This window comes from Lygodium microphyllum, chromosome 19 (assembly GCF_053477565.2).
Source record: "Lygodium microphyllum isolate KBCC chromosome 19, Lygodium_microphyllum_v1.1.10, whole genome shotgun sequence".
NCBI lineage: Eukaryota > Viridiplantae > Streptophyta > Polypodiopsida > Schizaeales > Lygodiaceae > Lygodium > Lygodium microphyllum.
The window spans coordinates 50,543,231-50,561,611 of NC_141153.1; positions in this window are offsets into that span (position 1 = coordinate 50,543,231).

Sequence of the window (18,381 nt, forward strand, 5' to 3'; positions counted from 1 at the left end):
ATGGATTGTTCATATCTGGTCAACATCTTGAGGACCATCATTTTCTAGAGTGATTGTGAGATTTTGGATGGGTGGAATGAAGATTGATATTTTATTGATGAGAGTTGAGAGGTGAGGATAAGGAATTTTAAATTAAGCAAGAAATTTTGTTTGCATTTCGCATGATGCACGATCATATGTAGATAGACCAGGCACAATTTCTTCAATACATACATTATTTTTGTGTGTAGCATCGATTGATTGGTTACATATCATGGATCCAACATTGCATATTTTTCCAAATCATGAATGATTGGGCACGGAGTTCATTTCAAAAAACCATATTCCTGCTAGGGTACACTGTATAAAAAACAGGTTCATATCCAGAGAATATTTATTTTGAAGAATCAAGGATCAAAGAAAAATATCGTAAGCTTTACATTGTTAGCGAGTATTTCTTGAAGAAAAAGAGGGCATGTCTGCTGAAAGTGTGTACAATTACAAGAACAATAGGCCAAGGAAGGGAATAAGTCGTCCAAGATAAAAGATGGAGAAAAATGATGCGATTTATGAATATCAGTATTTTTCTCATTTTTTGATGGATTTTCATAATTCTGCCTGCGTTGGCTTGTCGATCAGATGTGTTCTAATTGTTTTGAGTACCTGAATGACTATATTCAGAGTTCAAATGACGAAGTTATAATCCAAACAAGTTGCAAACAGGCATAGAGTAAAAAAAACGAAAATAGTGAAAAGCAGCAGAAAAGCAAAAGCCAAAAGCTAAAAGCAAAAAGCCTAATGTGTGTGAGTATGGATAGAAAACTATATAAGGAGAGGAGATTGAAGAGTTAGGGGCCTTCCCCCTTGATTACAATTGTATTATGTGAGAGAGGAGAGTGGAGGGTCGCATGCTAGAGTAAGCTCTTGTCATGCTAATTTGGAAGCTCTTTGGAAGTTGAAGAATTTGGATTTGTGGCACCGAGTGTCAGCTCAAGATTGTTAAGGTACAAAAATATATCTCACTTGGTTTGTTTTCAAATTGTTGGTATTTTCATTGTGTTGTGGTTGTGTGATGCTCTACCCACATTCGGGTTTTTAGTTGTTTTGAGCTTCAAGAGGCATTGTGTGTTGTCTTGTTTTCGTGTGTGGTTTGTGGTGTTTTGTCAAATATTTGAATTTCTCAAGTTGTGTCGTGCATCTGACAAAGTCAATTATCCCAACCGGCACTCCTTAACGTCTCATTATCGGGTTGTGAGTGAGGCTTGCTCTCAATCATCGCTCGCGTAATAGCGTCATGTAAAAAGATTGAACCTTTTTATGCTATAGAAACTGTCTCTAGCAAATTTGTATGTATGTACAGCCAATAGTATGGGTTGTTATAAGTCTCTTCTAGCCATGACTAAAGCTATAATAAATATTTATGTTATGTAAAAAGGGTACTGAATATTTATGATATGATGGCTGAAAATGAAGATATTTCCTGCAGTTTTTTTGGACTGATTACTACTGACACATTGGCTAAAAATTTTCTCATATTTTTTTGTGTGTTCTCTACTCCTTGCTCAGATCTTGTGCATTGTGCCATGTAATTTCTACATAGTATTAGAGCCTTGGGGGATTTGAGAAGTGAACTCTATGCAAGAGGCAAGGGCTTCAATAACAAAGAGGAGGACAAACATCATCTACTACATCAAGTAGCGGTACTAGCACATCAGATGGTGGTGCTATTGTACTGGTAATTTTAACAATGAGGATTCATCCATCAACCTTCAGGACGATGTGGATGATATAAACCATACTTTGTGAAAGTTTAAAATTAGAACTATCATTGATTCTTATGAGCTTCTAGAGATGGTGCTCATTGAGACTGGTCCAAAACCACAACCCACCCCCAATCCATCAAATTTGAGTATTATGATTACTCTAAATGTAGATCTTCTATGAACTTGGAAATGGAGGAAACATAGATGCATCGTGTGCCTTAGTTTACAAGCTGTTCTGACAGTGTTTTGACCTTGATTCAACATACAACCAAGGCAACATAGGCCTGGAACGTACCGAGGAGTCAATACGAAACACAAAATCAAATAAGGATTCTAAACTTTGAGAATCAACTAGAAACAAAGAAGCTTGTTGAAGGAGAGACAAGTGAAGTATTCATCACTTAGATCAAGAATCAACAGAACTAGATGGTTGGCATTGGGATACAAAAGACTAGTGAGGAGCTAGATCGTAGATGTCTTCGGATTTTTCCACCAAAGTTTGATGGATTGATAACTACCCTAAGCACTCAAATGAGACTCCAAAATTTTAAATTTGAGAAATTTTGTGCACTGTTAATGGAGGAGAAGTTGTGGCTTAAAGATCAAGATGGCAGTAACAATGGAGATGTTGCATTTTCCGTCCCAATGCCAAAGGCAAAGGTGGTTCCTCTACCAACAACTATGACAAAAAGAAGAAGGGCAGTGTTATACTGCTACGCGCACATCGTGTGAAAAACTCTAGAGTGCGGTTTCCTTATAGATAGAGAAAGCCAATGCCACTTTAGGCATCAGTGTTAGTGTCCATGGTTGAAAAATATTAGATTTTCGGAAAAGTTTTAGCCCATTTTTAATATTTTAGATATTATCTCTTGTAAAAATCCGTAAAACTGTAGATAACTTCTAGATTAGGATAACATGTAAAAGAAAGCATGTAGCTTTTAGCTATTTTGAGAGGATTTTATGTAAAAAGAAAGATTAGTGAAATCACGTAATGCACAATCTCTGTTTTCAGACAGTGAACAACACTCTGAAGTGGGAGATGAAGAGGGAGTGATCTGGCAGAATTCGGACCAGATGTGCTTGTATTTTACCCCTTTTTGGAGCCAATGGAAGCATCAGATTGGTGATCTAAACAGCATAGAGCAAGGTATTATTTTATACATGTTTTTGTCTACAAGAGTTTTAACTTCTCATAATGTAGAAATAAACTGACAGGCTTTATCTCTGCTAGTATTCTTCTACATTTTCTATTTCTTTCTGTGAGTATTCTTCCACATCTTCTATTTCTTTGAACCCCTTCTCTTCTGTTTACTCCTCTCCCTAAATCTCCCTTCACCTTGTTGTCTCTTACCCCTGTGGTAGACTTTCGACACCAAATGCACTGACACCATGTTAGGGGAAGTTTATGCTATCATCAGAGGTGAATTATGGAAGATATTTGGGCTGATTTGGGGCTGATATCTTCAGCCATATTCAGATAATTAGCTATAGCAATGTTCTTTTAATTCATTTCTTACTCTAAAGAAGACATCTTGTCAAAATATGCAATTATTATGTGCCCCTATGGTAGGGAAATGTTTGTAGATCATTCATAGATGCTTTGAATTGAATTAAGAGGAGATTTTTCTCTTATTTGTTGACTCTGCTAACTTATCCTTATCAGGAACTCAATTTGAAGCTCTCTTCATGCAAGTCTCTTTGCCCTACAAGCCTTGTAATTGACTCATAAGCTTTTGTTCCTAACAATCTACATTGAATGTAATCATGCAAAGTTGATTCATGCTATGGCATCATGTATGAATGATGGGATGCAGAGTTGTTTATGACACATGACAGCATATTGTACTTGATTTTATAATTTGTGATTGCTCTTACAGTCAAGAAAACAAGCTTGATTTGAGTTAGAACTTATGAGATAATACTCTTGTGATCTTTGCTAAGAACATGCAATTGGAAGCTCTATTAACATCTTCAAGAACTTGGCTTTAAACCTTCAACCCTTCTCTTATCTCTACCATCTCCTGAGTCTAAGCTCTTGAACCCCCATACATTCTTCTCTCTCAAACCCTTGTGATTGACTGTGAAGTACCTGTAGAACCTTTAAACATTCATTGTAATCTACTTATCTCTTGAAGACATATCTCTATCTATCTTGTCTAGTTTTCTTGCCAAACCCCTGTGGTGACCTTCAACCCTACATGCTGCAATAGGGTAAGAAAAAGTTTCAAGGAGAGTGCTTCTATTATAAGAAGAAAGGACGTACAATTGTAAATTTTCATGTCAAATGAAAAGAATAGTACTGTGAGAATGTATATTCCTCGATGCAAAAAACATCTAACATTGACTCATAGAAATTGGATAGTAGCGCCTCTTGTCACATGACCAACATGAAAGGTCTATATAGTTCTATGAATCCTTTGGGAGAATCTATCACTATGATGGTTGGGAATGATATAGAATGCCCTACTGATGGCACATGTACTAATTTCTTTGTTATTGCAAATGGTGAACTCAAGAATCTTTCAAATGTGTTGTATGTTTTGGAGATAAAGAGAAATCTACTACTATCAATTGCTTTTATTACAAATCTTGGCCATGAGATGAGGTTTACAAAGACAAGTGTAGAAAGTATCAACAATGCTAGCAAAGTTGTCATCAGCAAAGAAGAAAGGAGGAACAACCTATATGAGCTAAGTGCTCTTACAGCCACATATGGTGTGGGCACAAGTAAACTTTGGCTTGAGATTTGGCCACATTGGTTTTGCAGTGTTGAAGGAGAGCAAGGTATGTTTGCTCACCTACTTGCAGTAATTAAAATGAATGAACCATGTGAAGCTAGTATGATGGGCAAGCAACAGAAAAAGGCATTCCCATAAGAAAGAAAGAATAGAGTAAAAGATCCTCTAGAGTTGCTGCATACTGACTTGTGCGGTAAAATGCCTACAAAATCCTTGGGAGGATCTTCTTATTTTATATTGATAATCAACGAATACAATGAAAAAATGTGGATGTACTTCCTTCGTAATAAGACACAAGCTTTTGATAAGTTTAAAGAATGACTGAAGCTAATTGAGAATGAAACATGGCAAAGTGTGAAGAAGTTTAGACTAGATGGTGGTGGTGAGTTCAACTCAAAGGAGTTCGAAGACTTTTGCAAGAGCAAAGAGATTAAGTGTCAATTGACAACACATCATACACCTCAAGAGAATGGCATCCATGCCACCTTATAGTTTGGTAGTTGATGCTCCACTCCATGAGATATGGAGAATTCTAATGATGTGCCTGAAAATGCTTCTCATATATCTAATATGACATTGCCATGGATTTTTTAGGATCATCCTGCATGTTGTGATTTTCATGATGGATTTGATGTTGACTATAATTTAGATGATTTTGGATTACATTTATTGTTTGTTTTAGAGGATTTATGGACTTTGATCATTTTTGTTTAGATTTTTTGTTTTTTTAGCTTGCTTATTTTGTATTCTGATTTATATGAATTAAAAAAAAAACTAATAACAAAAAAAGAAAAACAAAATATTAAAAAATGATTCACTTTTAATGTAAGGTTTACTTTGCTTTTCAACTTTTCACACATTAGCTTCCTTTGTTGAGCTAAAATTTCAGTTGGCTGGTTAGTAGGCTCACAAACTTTTCAAACATAAGATTAGCCTAGATGTCAGTTGACTGGTTAGTAGAGATTATTATTTTTTGGAATATACTAGTTTCCTTTGTGTTCCTTGTAGGATGGCTACAGATGCAGCTGTGCTCGCTCACAGGGACACTCACGGTGTCGTGTTGCTGCGCATCCGAGTCGTATACACCTCCATTTCTTTTGTTGTGCATTTGTGTTAGCATTTTAATAATTCGCATCCAATGTATATATTCCCTTAATGCATGCGCCTAATCTAGACGTTCATTCTGGTGATGACTTTTATGACTATGTTGAAGCCACTAACCAGGCTGCCCATATTTAAAATCTTCTTGGAGATTTTTGTGAACATGATGAATATTTTGCTGCTTGGGGCGATGCTGATCTCATTGAGAATATTCTTCAAATTCCTGATCATGTTGCTACTTCTGCTAATGCAATTACTACCCACCCATCTCATTCTGCTGGAAACAGAGATCATAATACTCAACAGAAAGAGGTAACGTTCAGTCATGTAATTTCTGCCATCAACACTAATATTTCAAGCATGCCTAAAAAGGCTGCAGAAGCAGCCATTCCTGCAGCAATAAAAGAGGTTGGTCCTCTTACACAAGAAAATTCAAAAGGGTCAATCCCCTCTTCCTCTTTGGAAACTTTAAAGGGTCCATTTCCCTCTCTAAAGATAGCTAAGTCACAAAGTGCTAGCCTATTCTGGGGAGATAAGGGGATATTTTTGAAAAAGGAGGAATGGCGGGCTGGGGTGGGCATGAAATGACGCAGAGGCAGACTTATCAAGGAAGGACAGCTCTGCTCTGAACCATGTATAGAGTGGGCCTCAGGGTTCCGTTGTCAAAGAGATCGTGCGAGAGCTGCAGAACACGGGGTTCAAAGTACAGCAAGAAATGAGGCTAACAAGAAGAACTCGAATATTGGATGTCAAAGTTCACTATATTCCTTGTCATAATCGTAGAGTTACAACAAAGAAACTGATCAAACCCATGTTCTTGATATGCTGTCATGAACAGTTTTGGTATTTCAACAAGTACAGCACCAAGTAAAGCCTTGCTCGTGGTCGTTCAGCTGTAGTATGCCATGTTTGAAGATGAAAATTCTGTCGAGAGGATTGCTGAGAATGGGAACTGGGTTACTGAAATTTCAGCCTAAACAGAGCCTTTGGGATACTTGCAACATGGAAGTTGGTTGCACTTTCAGATTTACTTTCCAAGGAAAGACCTTTCTCAATGTCATGCATCATTCAAAGAGTTAAGGTTCTGCTTTGTAGTGTCTGGCTCATGCTCATGAAAGTACATAATACCTCCCATGCAAAGACAGAAAAAGGGCCACTTCAGCATGCCTGAAATCTGGTAGCAAATGCCTATTCACCAAAATATACCACAGATAGTCTGCTGCACGTGGACGTACTTAGAGTGCCAATTCTGCTCTCCGACTCTTCTTCTCCAGTAGAGCAGACAAGGAAGCCAGAGCTCCACCAAACCAGTAGACCAATTTGTGGTCCTTGGTAACCACCTTCCTTTGTAGACATATATAACTTTGATAAATTCCCATAAATACAGAGATGAAGCATGTAGAACGAACTGCTCCTTTGAAAGCTGTCCAAAATGTATGTACAGGGGCTTGCATAACAGTACAATAATATTTGGTAGTTTCGAACTTCCAGAGAGCAATATCGATGGTAATTCCACGCTCACGTTCGGCCTTCAGCTTGGCCCTGAACTCCTTGAAGAGAGCGACATGCTCTTCATTGCCCTTGCTCACTTCCTTCTGCACGATCAAGGAAACGATGCGCCCAGAGGCCCCTTATCATTGGTGTTTGTGATCTTCTTCATCTGCCCCGTCGTCTTATCCTCAGCGGAAACATTCAGAATGCCGTTGGCATCGATATTGTAGCGGACAGTGATTTGAGGCACACCACGAGGAGCAGGGAATATCGATCCCACACACCATGGAGTCTCCATAAAAAATTGGGTTTTTATTTGTCTCGATCTGCGTGGCTCTAAGACTCAATGTTGCAGCTAATAACGACCTTCCCTATCCTTGTCATGAAGAGCAGAAGCAATCCAAACTCGGTAGGCAGGAGCAGTCCCTTCATATCATCGACAGTTATGGACGATCTTGGAGCTTCCTTCCGGCTCGCTTCTCTGCTTTCGCCCCTCCCTGTAGGTAAAGAGGCTGATAATTCACCTCAGAAAGGCCATCTATGGCCACAAGCATGGGCCCGTCATGTACAAGCTGTTGGATGCCGCACAAGCTATCAGATTTGCTGTTGGGTGCCAAGCCAGGTGCTGTAGCTTTTTTGAAAATGCGTATGATCCATTAGAATCGGATCCAGAGTTCTCATTTCCATGACGAGGATAGCCAGTTAGAACTCTCCCGCCTCTAGAAGGTGTGCTCTGTGCAGACCGCCTGCTTGGAGTCCTCGTAGCCTCCAGAGTTGTGGCCTCTCCCTCTCTCTCCGTCAATTCGAATTCTTTCCCCCCCCCTTCTCTGCTCAGAAAGCGTAAAGGAAGGGCCTTCCCCATTCCAATTCAGGCGCAGCCCGCCACTTTACCTTTTTCAAAAATATACCTCTCCCTCTTTTCTTAGCTTTTTCTTTCCTTAGAACTTCTTGCCTTTTGGATCCCTTAGAGAACATGTGCTTCACACGTCTTTAGGTGTTAATAAAGATTAGGGTGATGGGAATACATATCTTCCCATTATTCCACATATCTCAGTCCAGAGAATTCTCATAGCTTAGACTTGCTTGGAACTGTGCAGAGGGCAGTACCAGGAACATAGCCTCCTAGAACAATAATAGAGATGCATCACCATGACCTTTGCCTCAGCTCTTGCCTCACGCACACAATAAAAATAGCCCTGTTTACAAGAGCTGAAGATTTAGGAGTCCATTCCTAATGATTTCTTGGATCCAAAGTGCAGGAAATATATACATTGGCTACGGATTACTAAAATGCATCACACAAACAATAAATCACATGCAGAAATTAACACAAATGCACAACAAAAATGGAGGTGTTCACGGCTCAGATGTGCAACATCACGACATCCACCCCCTCTAAACCTGCGCATCCTCCGGATGTGCCAACTATCCAGGATCATTCAACTCCACAAACAGGTCAAGTCCATCTTCTGATTCTAGTGGATCTGTTTCTCCATCGGCTTCATCATCTATGTTTTCTGTCGCTTCTGCTTGTCTTTCTTCTACCAGCTCTTCTTCTGTCAATGCTTCAAGTGCATATTCTTCATCCTCTCTTCTCTTGAAAACCTTGACTCGTTTTCCAGCAATAGGCACCCTCAATAATGTTCCATCTAATTCAGCCAGCTCATAGGTACCATTGTCAAAAACCTTTTTCACTTCATACGGTCCAAACCATCTTTGAACCATTTTTCTCATGCTACTATGCTGATTTTCTAGACTACTGTCGTAGACTAGAACCCAATCCCCTTCTTTTATGGCTCTAGGCCTCAAGCGATGCCTTAAATCAAACCTGTCCTTATTTCTGAGACGGGCTGCCTTCAAACGGTCAACAGCTAGCTGCACATCTTCCGTCCTTCTCTCTAGTTGACGAATCCGAAGGGCTAATAGCTCTTCCCTTGATAAATTCTCATGCCATGGAAGAACACTCCAAGTGAGAGCACAAATTTCAGTAGGCATGACAGGTTTTTGCCCATACATCAACTCCGCAGGCATGTATCCAGTAGTCACACTATGTGTAGAGCGATCAGCCCACAATGCAAAAGGTAGTAACCTCGGCCAATCTCCAATCCGTCCTCTACAAGCTTTTGCCAATGCTTTAACTATTGGCGGATGTCCTCTTTCACTTTTGCCATTTCCCTCTGGATTATAGGCAGTAGTAAGAGCCAATTTAATCCCAAGCCGTGAGAAGAATTCTCTAGCTTCATCAGCATCTAGCTCTCCACGATCAGCTGTAATCTTGCCTATACATCCATACCTGCAAAATATTTCTTCCAACAAGAATTTACATACTGTAGTGGTGGTCTTCGTCCGCAATGGTCTTCTTTCAACATAGTTTGTAAGATCCTCCCTAGCCAAGACAAGATATCTCATCTGCCAAAGTCCCACTGGCAAAGTAACCAAGTCTACCACCCACTTGTAATGCATACATAGTGGATAAGTCGGATGCAACTCATCACGATGTCGCACTAAAGAGTAAAGCTGGCAGTCCCTGCAAGTCTCCACAAAGTGAGAAACATCTTTATACATCCCTTTCCACCAGTATCTTTCTTTGATTTTCTCATAGGTAGCCCACACACCTCTATGTCCTGCCCATGAGCTCTCATGAAACTCTCGCATAATCTGTATTTGCATCGCTACATCACAAACTACTCTCAAGGGCAAGCCTCCTCTCTTTCTTGGATGCTTCCAAAGAAAACCATCTTTCAAGAAATACCCATAAGCCTTCCTTCTGATTTTCTTGAATTCATCATCTGTCCAATCAGCTCTTCGAGTCAATGAACTTAGATATTGTCCAATTTGCAGCCATTCATCAACATAAAGTTCTTCAATAAAAGCTTCAACAGTAGATACATGACAATCATGAATAAGGATAGAAGCAGCAAACTCTGTCTCATCATCTTCTGCAAGCATTGACTCCTCATCCTCATATCTCGCTCTAGAAAGCATGTCTGCAACTGGGTTATCTTTCCCTGCTATGTGTCGAAATTCTGGATTCAATGATTTGATATAGGCAATCCACCGAAGCATCGCTATATCTGGAGTCGAGCAACTAGTAATCATGCCAAGCAAAGGTAAACAATCTGTTTCCACAACAACTGAAGCTCCAATAAAATACCCTTTATCACACTTTAGTGCAGTGACTACTCCCCACAACTCTCTTTTGATCTGCGGATATCTCCTTTGTCGCTCATTAAGAACTTTAGCTCCAAAGCGGATAGCATACCTATTTCCATCAGCATCATCCTGTCCCACAGCCCAACCTATGCCAATAGGGCTAGTATCAACTGTCAACATGATAGGCCGTCCACACTGATAATCCGCCTTGCGTAGAGTAGGAGCTGATTGCAACAGCTTCTTGAGCTTACGCATGGCTTTTGAATGCTTCTCATCTCAATGAAATTTCTGCCCTTTTCGAAGCAGCTGATAGAGAACATCTGCAATATGAGCAAAATGAGGAATCCAAATCATGTAAAATACACAAGCTCCCACAAATCTCCGCACCTCTGAAGTAGTTGAGCAATACTCTGCAATCCTGTTTATGGCATCCACCTTTGCAGGAGAAGGCTTTCTGCCATAGTATCCAACCATATGCCCAACTATGATGACTTCATTAACAGCAAAGACAGATTTCAGCCCTGAAAGTGTCAAATTTACCTCCTCTAATCGTGTCAATATTTGCTCACAAGCAATCAAGTGGTCAGCCACAAACTGTCTACATCCACGCAAATCAAGACTTTCATTCTTTTCTTCTTCTGCACAACCCTTAATAGGCACATCATCTAGAAAAGGCATGGTAAACTGCGGAATATAGTCTCGAAGAACTCTATGCATAGCATTCATCATATGAGCAACTGAGTTTGTAGCACCTTGTGGCAAGGTACACATCCTCACAAGACCAATAGGTGTCCGCATAGTAGTAATATCCCTGCTTTCCAAGGCAAGCTGAAACTGATCATAACCTGAATACAAGTCACCTAGTGAATAGATGGCTCGTCCTGCAAAAGCCTCAGCAAATTCATCCACAACTGGACCTGTACCCACATTCCTGATTGTCACTTTGTTCACGGGCTGCATATCCTGAATAAATCTCAAAGTACCATTCTTCTTTGGTACAGTAAACCACCTGTTAGAATAAGGTGCAGAAGAGGGTTCCAAAATCCCCATTTTAATCTTCTCATTCAGCAACTCTATCAGCTTTGGTAAGTGTGCTTTAGGCACAGGTATAGGACGTATATTCCATGGTACATGAGGAACAGTGAAGATGACCATAGGTGCAACCAATTCGGGACTAATGCAGCCAATTTCATGTGGAAAGAAAGCAAATGCCTTACCATGACGTCCAAGCATCTCTCTAAAACATTCTTTTTCCACTGGAAGCAAAAAATCATCATTTCCAATCTTCAATTCTGCAAGAGTTTCAGCTGTAAACTTATGTCCAATATTTACAGGATCCCTCAACATAGGCTGCTTCATAGCTTTTTCAATCTGTTCATCACTATCAGAAGGAAGCGGGCCTGCAACCGGCTTAACCTTCTTATCAACTGTTTTATGTTTTGTGTCAACCTTGGCATCATTCAAGCAATCTTTCCTTTGCTGCAATTTCTGCAAATTTTCAGCATCTTTCAACTCTGTTGGCTGAAAAATTTCAGCCTTTAGCTCTATAGACTGCATGGGTGCAGCCTGAAACTCTGTATGCAGAAATTTTTCTGCATTCAACTCTGTTGGCTGAATAAATTCAGCCCTCGGCTCTATGAACTGCATAGATGCATCCTGAAACTCTGTATGCAGAAATTTTTCTGCATTCAACTCTGTTGGCTGAATGGATTCAGCCCTCTGCAATTCTGTTAGCTGATCAAGATCAGCCATAAATTCAGCTTGCTGAGTTTTCTCAGCCTCTAACTCTGTTTGCAGCATAAAACCAGAAATTTCCTGAAACATATCCAAGGTTTGCACAGGTATGATCTTTGAACCCTTGCATACATCAGTTTTCAGCATTGCTCTCATCTCAAACAATGTATCTGCATAAGACATCCCTTCATACAATCCATCCACATGCTCTTCTGCTTGCAAAATACCTGCATTTTTCAACTCTTTCTCCTTACGACCAATGTACTGCCTGGCAGCTCTAGGCAAATCTGAAATTTTCTGATAACTCACTGAACTATCTGAAGTAATCCCAACAAAGTTATTGGAGAAAGACTGACTGCCAGGAGGCGAGATCTCCTCTTTTCTCTGCTCCGTACCACTGGCGTCTCGCAAGACAGCGGTACCTAATGAAAATCCAACTCCTTCGCAGGTAGTGGTGCCTCACGCAAGGAGTCCCTGTTTCTCGGATGATTTACCCCAACAGTCATAAACTGAACAGCTCGCATACCATCTTTACTGCGTATCCGCGCATAAGCTGATCCGTCATCCATCACTTTTGTTTCCATTCTTGCTTCTGTAATGAATGGCTGTCCAAGAATAATCGGATAAGAGCATGAATCCTGAACAAAGCAATGATAATCCTCTTCAACATTACCAATAGAAATTCTGATACTCGGACAAGCAGCATACATATCACCAGAAGTATTATTGGCGGCTCTCATACGCCAGCCATGCTCTGCATCCATAGGCCACTTACCACTCTCATAAACACCTCGGGCAATAAGATTAATCTCAGAACCATGATCAACTAAAGCAATCAAGGGAATTTGTTTCTCTCCAATCCTTACCACTGTCTCAATGGTTGCTCTAGCCCAATGACTTCGTGAAAAATGACTGCGAGGAATGAGAATAGGGGTCTCATCATCTTCATACTGCATAGGCTGCACTATTTTCTCCAATTGTGGATTAACAGAAGCATTCTCAACCATCACTGCATCATCATGCTCTTCCCCAAGAGCTCCATGCCACAATCCCTGTAAAGCAGGTCCTTCCATCGCATGTCGTTTCCTCCGCAAAAGATCCTGCATCTGATCCTGTATTTCTCTTCTAGCAATCCCAAGAGCCTCTCCAACAGTAAAAGTGACTTCACTATTCAAAATTCTTTCATGAAAAATCTTACTCATATCCGTTTGCATATCAAGGTCTGACAAGAGCTTGAATCCTGGCTCTTTTCTTGGTTGCCTCTTTTCCTTCTGCTTATCTCCCATTGGTTGATCGGAACCTGTTTGAGCTGGAGAATTTGACATAGGTGGAGCTGTAACAGGTGGTGAAACAAAGTCACCCCCTCTAGTCTTTTTGGAGGAGCTAGGACCCTCCTCATCTCTTCTTCTCTTTTCCTCAACCATGGCATCTAAACCCTGCGTTTTAGCAATATAAGCAAAAATAGAATACCTGTCAACAGGAGAATCCCATCCTGTTTCTCCTCGGATGCTAGAGCCCACACAAGTCATAGTAGAAGTTTGAACTTTCCCTCTTCTCGCTATCTCCAAGGCAGAAGACCATAAAGCAGAGTCTCCATCAGATTTTTGCTCAAGCTGGACTCCAAAAGCTGAAGCATCTCCTCTAACACTCACATAAGCTGATCGCGCAACCATATCATCAACAAGCTTCTTCATACCTCCCTTACCAAAGTTCGTGTCAAGAGGAGCGCCAGTCTCTGTCAGCCATATCTTCCCATCTTGTACATCATCTACAGATAAGGGCACTGGAGCAGCAGGAACTGGTGGATTCATAACAGGAGGAGTAGGCTTAGGCAAAGAAGCAGCAGGGGTAGAAGAAGAAGTCTCCAAGGATTTTTCAGGAACTGATCCTGTATTTCGATGCAATCTGACTCTCCTGCGCTGCTTCTTGACAAGAGCATTCACAGCATCAATAACATGTCTCCACTCAGTCTTTAAACCTGAATCAGTAGCTTGATCTTCCAAAAGATCATCCAACTTTTCCTGTAAATCAGCATCTGCAGCTTGCAAAAATAACTCCACTTTCTGCATCTCCAAAGCTTGTTGTTCAGTCCCATCCAACTGATCATAACGGCTTTCAAACTCTCGCAGAAGAGCGGTAACAGAAAGTCCCTTATTAGGCATAGAAACCCATGCTAAAAAATTCCTGCGATTCATAAGACCTGTATCCTCCAGGAAATATTCATCTTTTAATGCCTTTTTAAATTCAGCCCAACCTGCATGTGCCTCTTGAATTTCTGCAATTCGACCTTCAAGAGCGCGCACCACGATCCGCAAGAAGTAGCGGCTCCAAACATCTTGAGAAACCCCAAAAAACTTCATCTTTTCTTCATACAAATGCAGGTAAGTTGACACTTGCTGGCCATTAAACTGCTTCATCTCCTGTTGGACAGCTTTCAAAGCCTCCATAGCTCCGGCTCGCTTCTCTGCTTTCGCCCCTCCTTGTAGGTAAAGAGGCTGATAATTCACCTCAGAAAGGCCATCTATGGCCACAAGCATGGGCCCGTCATGTACAAGCTGTTGGATGCCGCACAAGCTATCAGATTTGCTGTTGGGTGCCAAGCCAGGTGCTGTAGCTTTGTTGAAAATGCGTATGATCCATTAGAATCGGATCCAGAGTTCTCATTTCCACGACGAGGATAGCCAGTTAGAACTCTCCCGCCTCTAGAAGGTGTGCTCTGTGCAGACCGCCTGCTTGGAGTCCTCGTAGCCTCCAGAGTTGTGGCCTCTCCCTCTCTCTCCATCAATTCGAATTCTTTCCCCCCCCTTCTCTGCTCAGAAAGCGTAAAGGAAGGGCCTTCCCCATTCCAATTCAGGCGCAGCCCGCCACTTTACCTTTTTCAAAAATATACCTCTCCCTCTTTTCTTAGCTTTTTCTTTCCTTAGAACTTCTTGCCTTTTGGATCCCTTAGAGAACATGTGCTTCACACGTCTTTAGGTGTTAATAAAGATTAGGGTGATGGGAATACATATCTTCCCATTATTCCACATATCTCAGTCCAGAGAATTCTCATAGCTTAGACTTGCTTGGAACTGTGCAGAGGGCAGTACCAGGAACATAGCCTCCTAGAACAATAATAGAGATGCATCACCATGATCTTTGCCTCAGCTCTTGCCTCACGCACACAATAAAAATAGCCCTGTTTACAAGAGCTGAAGATTTAGGAGTCCATTCCTAATGATTTCTTGGATCCAAAGTGCAGGAAATATATACATTGGCTACGGATTACTAAAATGCATCACACAAACAATAAATCACACGCAGAAATTAACACAAATGCACAACAAAAATGGAGGTGTTCACGGCTCAGATGCGCAACATCACGACACCGTGCGAACAGATATTCTTCTTGCAATTATGATACAAGGCTACAATGGAGCAGAAGACTTCGTGTATGTCAGAATTGGCACAGAATCGTTGCCTTGATACCAGCAGGTTTTTTTCTGCAATCCGTTGATCAAAGCTATCTGTGAAGCTTTCAGACCTCCTGAGATCAACGAAATCGAAAGAAAGACCAGCTTCTTGGACATTATGGCTCTCAATCTGACTATGGCGGACGACGAGCTTCCTTGAACGTCGCCTCCTCATCTCTATTATGACAGAGGACTCCCATCGAGTCATCAGTGCTTGACAACAGATTACTTCTACTAATGCTGGAACAATGGATTGAAAACAGCCTTCCTCCAGAAGCACTTCCTTAAAAATCTCAAGCACTCCACAACCAGAATTGAATGCTTGAAACATTCTCTGTTTCAGGATTCTGCATAATTCAGTTTCGAACAGCCTGTACACTACTCCCAACAATCGGAACTTCAAAAATAAGTGAAGATTTGTACAAATTTCAGATTAAGATTGCGCACAACAGAGTTATTGAATCATCGTTTCAGAGCAACAGACAGTCAGTACTGAAGAAGACATCTGACAAATACAAAAGCAGTATCACAACAATAATGGCAGCAATGTGTGACACAGCCTACGCTTAGGAGATTGCTGAGTTCTAGTGATTGCACGATTGATGCCTCTTATGAAAGTGCCGTAACAGATTGCTAAATTCCAGTGATTGCATGAAGGATGCCGCTTGTGAAAGTGCCGTAATAGACAGGATAGCAGTCTGCACCACAGACTTCTGAGTGGAGTGCAGAGCAACGTTCAAACCAACTGTGCTCACCTTCTACTGATGTGTACTTTGAAATTTAAGGAATTCCTTCGCATACTCTCTCAAAGTTATCATGCATAGTAGGAGTGTTGAAGCAGTACAACAGTATACGGGCATGAGGATGACTCCCTTTGATGACAGGTGTTGTAGGATGTGGTGGTTCTTTGTCAAGAGACGACAATTATTGAAAGCAAAAAGGACTTCAGAAAGTTTGACAGTTTCTCAGCCTTGTGGGAAGGCTTAGTCAACACTTAATGGTTTTGGATTTGGTGGCTTGTGACATTGGTTTGTTTTTAAGGGTACCCTGCTCAGTGCCTTGAGTATTTGGCTCTTTCCCAGCAAGCTAAGATGATGTCCTAATGAGTAGTTACAATTCCCATTCTCACTGTTCTTCAACTCCTATGTGTGAAGTTACAGTGGACAGAACTACAATTGGTGGAGTTTTGAGGGACTTAACACATAGCATCTGGTTACAGGGCAGATTCATACATGGATGCATATGTACATGTGATATGCATCGTTTGGATAGACATGCAGTTGAGTCATAGACAGCCAGAATAATGAGCAGTGGGAGCAGGGAGTGGATGGCTGCATGGCCACAGCACAAGGCTTGAAAGACCAGCAGAGTAGCAACATGTCTGTGGCTTAAGTGAAGTGCCTGCCTATATTCTCTCAGAAATGAATACTCTCACCTTTTTATCAAGACAATTTAATACCTTGCTTTGGCTTTGGAGATACAATCAGATTGTTCCTCATTTGTGCTTGACTGAGCATACATCTTTTGATGCCTCCTAGACTCCTATGTATGGAATCCTGAAAATTTGTTTACAGGAATTGTTATCCAGCTGAATTTATCAAGTGCCAATGGAAAACCTGAACTCAAGCATCTGAATGTAAAAATGAATATGTTCAAATTTTTCTGAACATGAGCTTCATGTAACTCATTTTGACAAGAAATATAGTGTACTTTGGCATCAAAAATTCAATTTTCTTCTTGTTAGTCTATTCCATTGCTGTATCTTGAACTCCGTGTTCTGCAGCTCTTGCACGATCTCTTTGACAACGGCGGCTTAGAGGGGAAGAGTAATTATTTTTTCACACTTCTCAGTTATGATCTTCAGAAGCCTTCTTGGATGATGTTGTTGAAGCTGTTCTTGAAGACTGGAGCTATTTTTCATTTGTTAGTTCATGGGAGCTCACTCAAAGTGGTGAGGGAGGAATGATAATTGCTTATTTTGAGCCATATTTATACTATTTTTTATGCAAACTGAAGGGCTTTGGCTTTGTATTACACACTATTTTTCAAAATAATAATAATAATAATAAGACCATAAAGTCGTATTTGGGTTATGTTGAGGTGGAATTAGAAGTAGAGAGTTGGGATATTTTAGACTGAGAATTTAGGCAGCGAAAAAAATAGTAATACTAAAAAGCGGATACAAGGAAGGATTTTTAGCAAAAAATTGTAGATATTTTAGAGACAAAAAATGCATATATAATATTTGTGTCGAGAAGCCTTGGGCGGGGATAAAATAGGTCCAGAGTTGTGGAAAGGTTAGTCAATTGACTGGTTAGTAGGCTCACATCTAGGCTAATCTTTACTAAGGATTGTTGAGCTAAAATGTTTGTAGGATCAATGCTAAATAGTGACTGCATAAGTACTGCTAAAAAAATCCTCAAAATATAGTTAACCCGATACACTTAATACCTGAAAGAAAAAAAAATACATGAAAAGAAAGAAATAACAAAAGAAAAAAAACCTCTCAAAAGAAGATATCCATCGCCTCTTAGGTCCTGGTAAACTATAGGGATTGGGTGCCCTACGTGCGATGCCTTGCATCTCTTTGGGGTGGGACTTTTTGAGCATTTTTGAAAACAAGTCTTTAAAAAAAAAGATCTTTGATAAATGGAGATAGAGGTATAATAATAATTATATTATATATTGTAACTAAGTAGCTATTGGTCTTGCAAGAGTAAGAAAAGTCTTTGACATGGATATGTGGAAGGAGAGTAGTGTAGCATTTCTTTGCTTCGAGAGGTTTTTTGTTTCTTAGCAGCTCTTATAGTTTTCTTTTTGGTTGGATTCTTGCTTGGGAATTGCAATTTCATGCACCTCAGTGGACAGAGTGGTTCGAAAACTAGTTTTATTTCCACATTAAGTTAGTTCTTAACTCTAGAAGGAAGAGATTATTATTTTTTGGAATATACTAGTTTCCTTTGTATTCCT